Source organism: Chiroxiphia lanceolata, chromosome 6 (assembly GCF_009829145.1).
Source record: "Chiroxiphia lanceolata isolate bChiLan1 chromosome 6, bChiLan1.pri, whole genome shotgun sequence".
In the NCBI taxonomy this organism is placed as follows: Eukaryota; Metazoa; Chordata; class Aves; order Passeriformes; family Pipridae; genus Chiroxiphia; species Chiroxiphia lanceolata.
In genome coordinates this window covers 31,697,195-31,710,413 of record NC_045642.1, presented here as the reverse complement: position 1 = coordinate 31,710,413, position 13,219 = coordinate 31,697,195, and positions in this window count along the sequence as shown.

The window sequence follows — 13,219 nt, the reverse complement described above, 5'->3', positions numbered from 1 at the left end:
TGAATCTCATAAATATAGAAATCATGGCCCAGATTTTGATACGTTAAGTATCTGTGGCTTCTGGGGACACCTGAAAATTGTAGATGTACACTATCCTTTTCATTTTAAATATCTAGCCATGGTCTTACATGCAGACATAGGAAAATGAATGACATTGTACAGAACTTTTATAAGACTTTCCAGTTTTCTTCAGGCTTTAAAAAAAGCCTGTCAGGTAATGAGAGTGGCAAGGAAGAAAATGTATAATGGATCTTTAGAACCACCCGTGTTTTTCTGGGGTGGGACCAGCTCAAGGCAAACCATCTAAATAGTGCATGTCACACAGGTCACTAGCTAGGTCAGGTGACACCTACTGTACACCTTGTGCTAACCACTAGCTGGTGTATGAACTTGGAAAAAAGAAGTGCAGAATATATACTATGCCTTGTTTAGTTGAGGTAAGTTATTTTGTTTAGAAAGTAACAAAATAATTTCTATCTGGTAAGTTTTAGGGTCTCAGTGACTTGTTAACATCTACCTACATACTGGAAAAATAGTGACAATATAAAAAAGACTACCAAGATTACAAGAAAAATAGCATTTACTGTCCACTTTTTATAGCAGTCTCAGTGGAGGGATTTAAGGACCAAACAGACTAAGTTTTGACTATACTCACCTTGCACCAGAGACTCCACAGGCCATGAAAGTTGGCTTTTGCTAAAAAGGAACAATTTCTCCTCTCAGTACTTCTCATGACCTAGATGCATTGTTCATGTAGCTTCATGCTTAGCCAAATCAGAAAACAGATCTAGACAAAAACTAGCAACTTGTGACAGTGACAAGCCCTCCTTTCCCTTCTATCAGACCACTTACACCAAGACAATCACTTTGCTTAAATATTTCTATTCACTAGAAGACAGACATTGAGGTGCTGGAGTTTGTCTGGAAGAAAGGCAATTGAGCTGGTGAAGGGTCTGGAGCACAAGTCTGACGAGAGGAGGCTGAAGTAGCTGGAGTTGTTTAGCCTGGAGAAAAGGAGGCTCGGGGAGACCTTATTGCTCTCTACAACTACCTGAAAGGAGTATGCAGGCAGATGGGGGTCAGTCTCTTCTCCCAATTAACAGGTGTTAGGATGAGAGAAAATGGCTTCAAGTTACACCAGGAGAGGTTTAGATTGGCTGTTTCTTCAAGGAAAGAGTTATAAAGGGTTGGAACAGGCTGCCCAGGGAAGAGGTTGAGTCACCATCCCTGGAGGTATCTAAAAGATGTGTAGATATGATGGTTAGGGACTTGGTTTAGTTGTGGACTTGGTAATGTTAGGTTTATGGTTAGACTTGATAGTCTCAGATGTCTTTTCCAACCTAAATGATTCTATTTGTCTGCACATGCAATTGTTTTGCTCGGCTCCAGCTCTTCTTGACTGTAATGAGAACCATTTTTGCCATTGGCATAGCTGACATATTCCTGCCTGAGCAAGAAAGATCTGAAGAGAGGAATCAAGCTAGGTGCATGGCTCCAGGTACAGCCATCTAGGTCATTTGCATTTGTTTTCCAAAGCCGGAATCCACAAAATGGAATTATTAAGAACTGAAATTAAGAACTTGAAAATGTGCTGTTGCTGTGAACAGCCCCTCACTTGGATAAAACTTTAAGCACATATCAGGAATTCTTGGAGAGATGCTAAGCAGGTGGAAAGGAACATGGCTGCCAAACTGAAGCTCATTTAATTTTCTAGCCTGTTTTACCATTTTAACGCTTACCTCCCAAAGCTGTGAAATGGTTCCCAAAGTCATGTTTCTAATTTTTAAATTATGTGGTCTAAAGTCCATCTGTTTTTATTCCAGGGATCTCACATGATCTAATAAAAGATATTCTCTCTTTTCAAAAGTTAGACCGTGATGACCACCACAACACTATAACTAAAAAATCTTTTTTTTTCTTTTGCCATGCAAGTGCCATGTCCCTGATGATGACTTAAGATTGCCTGTCTCACCTTGTCTCCCTCATGGTAGTGGATCCTGTTGAAGTGCTATGCACAAGGAGCTTTGAGAGAGTCATATCCCCACATCCTTCAGGGCATGTTCTTACAGGTGACACAGCAGGGGACTCAGGTAATAAAATATTTACTCTAAGGGAGAATGGGGCCCCTTTTACTGACAGTTGTGGGAAGAGAGCAGTTGAGCAAAGCACCGTGTAACAATTATGTCATCTCTGTTGCCAATGCTTAATGTGTGGAAGACTTTGTAGGACATAATTTATTTAACGATTATATGTTAAAATGTCTCATATGATATTAAGTAGTCAGAAGGGATTAGATATATAAATTATAGAAACACTCTGATAAGGGATGATTTAAAAATAGAAGGGAAAGCAAATGTAATCACCCTTAAGGTCACAGCTAATGGCAAAATGAGATCTGTCTACCCCTGCTGCATCCACAGTAGTCAGCCACCAGGTGCCAGGGAGATGACATGAGTTTTACGAGTACCAGAAAAAAAGACTGGATTGGAAGAGAATTATCGAGAGGCACACAAGAAATAACACGAAGTAACCTAAGGAAGAGAAAGATTAAAATGACATTAACCTGATTCAATGCAAAATATTTCTGAGAGTTCAAGGGTATCAGTACTTTCTGTCATACCTCTTTCATACGAATTTTTGTCCATATATACTGTATGACCAGAACATAAATAAAATAAATGGTTTTCCTAGAGATCTCTTGGCCATTCTGCAGCCTACTCTGTCATACCACAAATTTGGGGGCTTTTATAGAATTGTAGGTGCTGATACACCTACAAATGGAAGGTACTGATAGTAGCACTAGCAGAGAGCAACCAGAGTCTTCAAGGGGCTGAATGGAGTGGGAATGTAGAACTACTACCGGGTACTTGTGTCATCTTTTAGAAGCTCTTTTAGGAACTATCCTGACCTTCTCCCAAGTTACTTTCAGTACTGGGTATCTTAATTTCATTAACATAAGACCTCCACCAGTACATTCTGAGATTTTTGTAGAAAAGGCCTCAATCTGTAATTTTTGGTATGTGGGTATTTAACCCGCATATGTGGGTATGTGATATGTGCTAAAGTCTGAAGTGTAAGTGTAGTCAAGTGCAGACAAAACCACACAGCTTTGCATGAAACAGTCGATACGCTCTTTAAAATTCCTCTTCTAGAGATCTCAAGTAATTTGCACAGTGACATAAATTGGTTCCAGTCAGTAGACTGATTGCATTGGATTGAACTGCTAATTGCAGTTAGTGTTGCAGAATCAAGATGCAGTTCACCTCTTCGTGAAATACAACAGCTAGCTCTCACATGAAATAAAAAGAACAAGCACTTTATTATCTGGAAAGTGAAAGTTATTTTTTAGGAGGTAAAAATGGGATAAAGAAGAATTCAAAGATTGATCCAAAGAGAAATCATGGCATCTATGACAAATGGATTTTGTTGCCTAAGCTGAAAGCCATGATCTGTGATCTGCAGCTGTACTGGCTTTCTGGGTGCAACTTTTTTAGCCTGTCACTCCTTAGGTGGCTGTTGTTCTGTTTTTCAGCATGCCCAGAACTGTTCCAGCTCAAATAGCTAGTCACCTGTTCCCCATCTAAGCCTTTTGCAGTCCAGAGGCAGAGCATCACTTATGTCACCAAGAAGTCTATAGTATGCCTGTACTACGCCTATACTACTTTTCACGTGAATTCAGAGGACTGGCCCATTGTCTTCAGTCAAAGCAGTAACAACACGCCCAATTTTTATATATTTAGCCAGTGATTAAAACACTCACCAGAGAAGCAGAAGTTTTATACCCTTCAATCTGCAGATATTCAAACCACCAGCTCCTACCTTCTAGGACAATACTCTAACAATCCTGGCTGTCCCACCACTTCTGCTAAAAACAGGAATGTAAAAAGAAGTGATTGAGTACTTAGCCAAGCAGTAGGGCAATGGGAAAGGGAAACAATTCTGGCCTCTGTTCATCACCTACTGCATTTTAGAAATGAATGGAGATCTCTCTCTTTGATAGTGTAAAGAACACTCACAGGCACTTGAGTGTTTAGGTACGCACTCTAGAAATGACTAGGACAGCAGATTTACTTATGTTCTTGTAGAAGTGCTCCAGCTCCACTTATGCAAGTGGTGCCAGCGCAGGCACAAGGAAGTGAGAGACAGGAGTTAACACTGGGCATATAATGACTTTTCCCTTTCCTAAAAATCCAAATCCATATTGGCTACCTGCGGGCAGCTCCCCACTCCAGCTGCTGCATCTTTGGTCTCACATCTACTTTCTGTACAGAGAATCAAGGCATCTACGTCTGACTTGTAATTTCCAAGTTATGGCACCTTAGAAACACAGCTTCTAACCTCCAATCCCTCATAATATTCAAATCTGGTTTTAGCCAGGATACCTCACCTTTTAGGCCAATATGCACCATTAAGGACCACATCAGTCAAATCACTGATGTCATATTTTTCTTATGACAGTTTGCCTGAATTCTTCATAAATCAACACACAACCTGATTCCACTTCTGTCACAAAAATTGTTACTCCTTAACTTCTTTTAGATCACTGAACCCTTTTTTAAAAGCAGTATCAGACAGTGCCTGAATGTGCACTTGCTGCACTAGAGGGAGTAGGAAGCTCATCTCTGCAATGGGCCGCTTCGCCTGATGCAAGCTGCTATGGAAAACATGCTGTTTAGGGGCTGTGTGAGTGAGCAGGTTCCTGATTATTGGACAGTGAACTGTGAAACAGGGACATCAGTAAAGATAAAAGCTCACACTTTCTGTGAGCTTTTATCATGTTTATAGTTACTTGTTTCTGATCCAGGATCCAGGTGCATGCTATATACATGCCTCACCTTCTCATGATTTTTATTTTACGTTTTAGAACAAAAATAGTTTGCAATGAGTGTCAAACACCCTCTGACTTTGCTTCTTTGTATAGCAAACAGCCCTCCACACCAGAGACTTGTTACAAATTCCTCTTCTAAAGATGAAAAAGAGCACTATAGGGATAGTGTAATCTGTTTCTGTCCTTAAATTATAGGCAAAATGACCCATGCTACATCAGTTAAAGAAGCTTTTCATAGCTGATAGGCACAATGTAATCACTACTGAAAAACATCCATATGCTTCCATCTAAAATGCTCTAATAAGGGCTTTTCTTAAGAAAGAAAAATCCATCAAAATCCTTGAAGGAATCAGTGAGGGATAAATTTTTGTGTATATCATTTTTCCTTTACTGTGTCAAATGAATGCCTGCATCTGTAAAATTGTAAATGTGACAAAGCAAGAGAGCATAAAAAAGAGAAGGGATAACTTATAAAACTGCTTCTCATATATTGCTGCAGTAACTGTAGAAGCAGATCCTCTATGCCATCAAGAGGAAATAATGTACTTCTACTCACAGAAGCTATATATATTATTTACAAGTCACAGTGCCAAAGTCAAAACTACTGTTCTAGTAAGGTTCCCATGTCTTCAGCCATTGTAGCCACTTCTGCAATTTCAGATATTTTCTAGATTCCAATCATCTTCCTTTGTCTGCTTCCCTTTCACATTACTTGCTGGCCAGAAGGCAATAGCAGAATTCTCCACTTGTTTGCCATCCCTCCACCTCTCCCTTCACGTCTGTTTTCAGTTGTGATGTCGCTGTCTTTTGCTCAATCTGTTGACTTTTTTGTCTGACTATAATATCTTCACACTATCCTCATGACTTTCTTTCTTCTCTTTCATTCTTAATTCTGTCCTCTTCTCCTGGTTCTTTCCTGTCTACCTTCAAGCAGATCACAGGCTTCATTGTGTCATAACTCCCTTCCCTTTCCGCAGCTCCCTATCCCCTCCTTTGGGATAAACAAGGCATATAGTCTGTTTCCTCACTTCTAGTTCTCCATGATCCATAACATTCTGGAAACAAATTTAAAATGTCATTAGTCTAATTAGTTTCGAGGTTCAAAGCTTTGAAATGTAAACTAGTGAACATAATTCTCCAGGAAAATCTGAAAAGGAGTAAGTTTTCTGAAGAAGAACTAGAATACCTAGAAAAGAAAATCTCTCATGAAAATATTGAAGTGCTTGGAACTAGCTTTGCTTCCTTTTACAGTGCTGTGTGAATGAATGAGGGAAAGACACTGCCATTCCACCATTTCCCCCTGCTCTCAAGATGAGCAAAAATAGTCAGAAATGACTAACCTTCACAAGTCCTGTGAGGAGAGGCTGAGAGAACTGGGGTTGTTTAGCCTGGAGAAGAGGAGGCTCAGGGGAGACCTCATCACTCTCTACAACTACCTGAAAGGAGGTTGTAGCCAGGTCTAGTAACCACAGCAATGCTGGATCAAGGGTTAGACTTGATGATCTCAGAGGTCTTTTCCAACCTGGTTGATTCTATGATTCTATAATTCTCTGATTCTATGATAAAGGAAAGAGAAATCCATTTCTGTTTTTAGAGCCTTAGTATAGCACTATACAAATCTCGTTAGTCTCAGTTCAACTATACTAAAAGGTTTTGTTGGGGTGATGTAGAAAGGATTTAGAAGAAGAAAACCTGTGTTATAACATTGGAGGGAAAGGGCATCCTACATTTTTGTGGACATGTAATCAATATTTTAAGTTGCCTGTATTACCTAAATCCATTCAAGTGTGATTTGGGAAGCCTCTTCTTCTCTTAAGACTACAAGACATATGTTAAAAACTTTTTTCTTTAATAAATGAGGAATAGTTGTACTGTCTATAGAAACAGTCTATAGGAAAGAAAATGGAACAAGAGTTTTGAACATATTCAACAAGTTCCAAAGTTCTTTATCTCTATGTCCTTGAATAACTCACTTGAACTTTCCATTCCTAGTTTCCTTAACTGTAAAAGAAATTTATACAGCTTGTCTACTTTTGAGATTACTGGAGGAGGTGTACATTCCAAAAATTCTGTGAAAAATCCTGCCTCATATTCTTAAAGTTGTTTTATCAGCTGTACCTACCACCTAAGGGTAGAAGAAACCTCTGTAAGTAAAATCCACACAACTCTTTGAGAGCTTGCATTAAAAAATAAGAATTATTTGATGATGTGGAATTTCTTTTACTCATCTGAGAGAAGCAAGATGGATTTACCTCTCAGTTGACCAACACTAGATCCTTTGAGATGTGTCAGAATTGTGACTCATGAGTTTCATGACTGAAAAAAAAAAGTCATGAACTATCATGTACAGGTAGGTAATACAAAGCAAGAAGGAAAATGTAAGAATAAAAGTTCTACCAACAAACAATCTTGTGAAAATGATAAATGCAGATTTAAAAGCAATGAGGTTTTTTTGCTTTCAACCTTACTTTAAATTATGCTAGCAACCTCTTCTGAGTGCTAGCCCTACTGCAGGTCTTAGATGTCCCTTCCTTAGAGCCATAATCGTAATCTTGACTATTAATGTACACCAAGCCTAAGACCAGTTAGTCTGCCTCATACTCAGGCCAGTTAATGTGGTGGGAATTCCTCTCACACAGCTGTGTGATCCCAGTGAGTCCCCTTCTCTGAGAACAGTGTGCCAACACCTAACACAAAAGATATTATATATTATACATCACAACAGTTAAAGCATTCCTGTAGTGCTGTTCAGGATCAGAAAATCTGGCCACAGAGTGCCGCTGTGGATGGTCTTATAGAACTGAACATTTCAAAACTAAGAAATCAAAATCTGAGAAAAAGTTTGGCTTAGACACCTTGAGGGAAAAAATGAAGCTGTTTTTTTCTTTTGATTACATTTTCCAAATGTCATTTCAGCTTCTCAGGTTTTTTTCCAGCCAAGAATGCTGGAAGTAGAACTGAGATTTTGTTTCAAGGAGCAGAGAATTTAATAAAATATCACATTATTTGTGATTAAATAACCATGGTTGCCATCTCTGCTGCTCTACCATCTTCCCTAAAACTGAACAGCATTTATTTATATTAATTGCCATGTTGGGATCAGTTTGCTTATTCATGAAAGTGCTCCTGATCCTATACAGTGTACATATATAAGACAGGCTTTCCTTCTGAACCAAGCATATTTATATCTATTTGCCAGCTAAAGAAACACAAAGTGCTATTGAATACTCCATTAGGCAGAAAAGATTCTCATCTAAAAAGCCTCTAGAACTTAGAGAACTCCCTCTCGGGAGGGAGGGAGGGAGGGAGGAAGGAAGGAACTTATGTATAACACATTCCTGAATACATTTTGAGAATAATTTTTGAGAGAAATGGCTAAGTTCTGAGACACATAACAGCTAACTGATGCTGTTAGTCTGCTTTTCAGTGTCACTTGTATTTATAGGAGTATGTTTTCCTCCAGAGTATCAGAGTTACAGAATATTTCAAGTTGGAAAGGACCCACATAGATCGAGTCCAACTCTGAAGTGAATGGCCTGTACAGGGATCAAACCCATGACCTTGGTGTTATTAGCATCATGCTCCAAACAACTGAGCCAACTTCAGGGTGGTAATAACTCTATTTCAATGACCCAAAGAATAAGAAGGAAAAGACCCTTAATTGTTAAATATTTGACCTCATCTTTAAATTAAAAACTTAGGCTTACTTAGAGGTAAAGTTTCACATTATGTTGCCAATGAAGGGGACAAGCCCCTTCCTTCCTCCCTTCCTTCCTTCTTTCCTTCCTTCTTTCCTTCCTTCCTTCCTGCCTCCCTCCCTCCCTCCCTCCTTTTCCACTCCTTTTCTAATGACTGTAGTCATGAATTAGACCAATTCATTGATACAACAGGATATTGAACCACCAAAAGAAAAATATGATTACTCCATTGGTGCAATTTGGTGACTTTGATGCCCTCTGTGTACATGTAGTTGCTAAAGCCAGTGTAAAAGACAGGATGGGAAAACACAGCTATGAAAGGTAAAAGAAGCAGGAACATCCAGTTTGACCATATGCTCAATTGTATGCCACTGAAATTTATTAGACATGAAAAAGAAAATGTTATTTTACATAATCTAGACTATGTGTGAGTTATTGCTGTAATCAGGCAGCTTGGCTGCAGTACAGCCACACACCCTCAGGCTACTCTGCACTGTGCAACAGGGTCACTGACAATACCTACCAGGACTTAGAGCTTCTCTAAAAGACCTAGGCAATGAAGGGCACAAAAGTACTTCCAAGCTGTTGCAAATTTCAATCCATCGTTACAAAAATCCATTCCACAGTCAAGAACAGCTTTGTGTGAATTTAACACAATCGATGAATTTATATGAATTGATGGTGAAAAACGATCAGTATCTCCAACAATCAATGATATCTGAAACTCAGGATCACATGCAGCATTTGTCCTCACCAGAACAGCTTATACAACTTTACCTGCATTCTAACATCAATTGCACCTTGTATCAATATACAGAACATATTTTAGAAGATCTCTTACATGAGCATCTCTCAAGGCATCTTATTTGTTTAACTGATGTTACAGTGAGGAAATACCAGGATTTTTCTATTTGAAAGATTACCTCCCTTATTCCTAGTACTGTAACAGTAACAGAAAAAACCCCAAACAAACAGTTTGTTTCTACAAAGCAAAGATGAAAATCCTTCAGAGGTTTCACCTACTAAACAGACGTTTTTCTACACTCAGAAGCTTTTAAAAGTTATACTGCAGCCTGACCACTGAAAACAGAAAAGGAGTTCCAGAGATATGAAGATATTCTCCTGAAGTACACAGAATGTGAATGGTAAACAATCTCTTTCAAAACAAAGTTCAAGAAAGAATTGCACTCAGGTCACATTTAAGAAAAGTGTATTTTGAAATAGTGAGGTGGGATACTTATATGTGTATGCCTATGTAGTACAAATATGTACTATCTGTCTGTATTTAAATATTGAATTCAAAGTTATAGGTCAACTGGCTTTCCCTACTGGTGGAAAGAACAGGTGGAAAGAATAAAATTCCAATGTACCAGCAGAAAGTTTTCCTGTTAGTTTCCTGAAAACCCAACACTCAACTAATCTACAAAGACAAATGAATATATCTCATGTAAAGAACTGGAGAATTCTTTACTAAATGTAGCTTGGGAATATCTTGTTCAACTAAAACAGACACTATTGTGTAAATGGCTGAAACAAATCATGGACATCAGAAGATCAAAATGCTTATACTCCTTCCTGCTCTGAAATATTATGTGATCTTAGAGCAGTTCATAGTTTCTAAATACATTTGCAAATGCTGGGATCCTCAAAGCCAAAAAAGCATTTAGACATCTGATAGGTGGATGCTCAGCATCTCACAGTTATTTATGTTTTAGGGTGATCAAACTGGTAACAGTTACTGGCATTTTGACTGCAGTTCCTGACTCCTCATTATTTGTATAATCAACAATAAAAGAAATGAAAAATAATTTTGGAATACACACACATGAACATACATATTCATGCTTTTAGACATGTCTACATATACACAGAGACACTGTCCCAAATGAAGAAGAGGTTTGAGCCCTCAACATAGTATTTCATATTTCATATTTCATGAAATTGTTGTCATGTAAAAAAGTAATACAATTTTTTTGTAGTATATGGGAGAAAACATCTGGATCACTGCTCAAGGTACATCACCCTTGAAATGATTGACACTTGAAATCTGAGTATAGTCTAAAAACAGCGAGGAAAGTAAAAGGATATCATGCTCCCACAACAAGTTTATTTGTCACCTATGTCAAACATCGAAAGGTCAGCTAGATAAAAAAGGACTTCCTAAGTAGTTGTCCAATGGTGTGACAGATTGGTCTGGGCAATCCAAATTCAGGACTTCCAAGATCTTGTGTTGTAAGCTATGAACATTAAAAATGTAAAGTCGCCTGAATGGGAATCTAAGGGGGTTTTGTGATGACAATTCAAATTCTGCAACAGTTAAGAAATAATGCCAAACCAATTAAGCAGAGCCCCTGCAGAGCTCTTTTAGGGAATAAGAAGGTCCATATCCAACAAAGAAATAAAGTGAAGATTTCTTGCTCTAGGAGACTGATCTGCTAGATTGATGGGTGTTAGGATGCTAATACTGTAATCAGAGAGGAAGCTACCTGGCAGAAGCAGACTACATTGCTGCAGAGTAAATATTTTGAAATTGCAGGACCAAAGTTGTAAGACAGGTTGAGCTTTCTGCTGTTAAGAACTAAGAAAATGCTTTGTTTTGACAGCATGTAAGTCTCCCAATAAATTATTTTTAGCCAAAATGGAAATTGACAATGACATGGCAGTTTCTTTGATTTCAGAGAGACAATTTTGTAAAATAATGTCCTGGTTGCAGCTGGAATAGAGTTAATTTTCCTCTTAGTAGTTGATACAGTGCTGTATTTTTGATTTAGTATGAGAATAAGACAAATGTGAAAGGTCCTCCTAGTACGAATCGATTGCCTACTTATGAGCTATACATTGAAAATAATTATATTTTAATAAGAAGAAATCAAATTAATAACAGAGAACAGTAGAATACATGGGAAATGGTGTTATCCAATACCAGTTTGTCCTTGCTAGTCTGTCACTGGTTAACATGTTTTCCTGAGGCAGAGTAGCTAATATCCTAGAAAAAGTATGTAAATCATACAAAGTTAGGAACAAGGTCAGTAAAAAGTGTATTTGCGCTGCTAAGTTATATATTATAAACACTGATCTAAGGTTACTTCAAGAATACCTTAATGTCACCTACTCTAAATGGAGTTACTGGAAAGCTGATGAAATAAAATTACTTTGTTTTCTCACTCAAGTCGTTCCATAAAATGAGCAGCAACTACTGGACATACACTAAATCACTATGCTACTGTTTAGGTGGACAGCTCTGTACGTAGTGTAGAGGTGAACCCATGCCTGAGCATGGAGCAATACTCAGACTCACAAATTTAGGTACACCTAATGGTAGAATGGTAGAACCCAAGAGGATGGTAAAATACAGATTATTAAAAATTGTATACGTGTAAGATACTTTAACTATGTGAACCTATACTCAGGAGCTACTATATATGTAATTCTGAACTTCTCTAAGTGGTTTATTAGAGTCAGCCTAAGCAGCTACTGAACTGGGATTGAAGATTTCTGGACACATGTAGTTTTGATTAAGTTTCTTAATCTTTGAAAGATGGGTGACAGATCTCAGTTTCCAAGTAATTCAAAACATACAAGCAAAGACTGATATGTCAGAATTATACAATAAAAATAAATATGCACATTGTTAACTACTTGTAATTCCTGTTTCTACATTAATAAGTTACTTGTTGTAAAATATAATTTGAAGTGATCACTGTGTTTCAAAGTTGATAAGCAGTTACAGTCACACAAAAATAGACAAAAATTTAGAAATATTGCAACTAAATATGAGACAAAGTTTGTATGAAGTGGTAAAATGTCAATTTTTCTAATAAAACTGGCTAAAAAGAACAAGAGTTTGACCATACAAACTGCTGGTATAGTTAGAAATTCTACCTTTTTTTCATAGTTATTGTCTTTTGGGATGCCATTTCATGAAGTGTGGCAAGCCAGTGAAAGAAACCAAAGAGGACGGTCCCGTGCCCTTTCCAAGTTTCAACTGGTCTCTGCCTCCCATTCATACTAATTGCTGTGCTGTCTCTGGCACTCCTCAGATCCATCTGTGAGTGAGTTTCCTGCCAGCCCGTATTAAGTCCTGCACAGATTTCTGCCATAGGAGTGAAATGCATTGGCTGATGGAGGAGTCTGATGAGTGCAGTGCCAGAGAGGAGTAAGGATCAGGTGTGGAGAGAGAGTGTGGAGGACAAGAAGAGTGGAATAGGATGATGCAGTGATTCACCAGCAACTTTAAATCCCCTCTCTTAGGTATAGCAACACTAGGACCTGAAATGCTAACATTTTCAAAAGACATTTTAATCTTTCTTTTCAGTATATTTTATTTCCTCTTTGGAAATTGCCAGTATGGCTTAATAAAAGTCAATCAAATAAGATCTAAATTAAAATCAAAGAGAAAAAAAAATATTTCATTTGTGGTTGAACTGAATATTCAGTAAAAAATAACATTTTAGTGTTTCTTATTTTGCTCAGAAACTTCTGCATTGGTCCAATAATGTATTAAAACATTTTTGGATTTTTTTTTCGGATGGGATTGATTCTGTGAGAATGGTTAGCTTAATTTATTTAACTGTCTTAATTAATGACAGTAATATTTAATGTGCATAAATTTATATAGGTTGGACTTAAAACTTCAGTATTGACAGGTGGAGTAAAAAGGGACAAGAAGGATTTCAGTTAAGTGGGGGAGAGA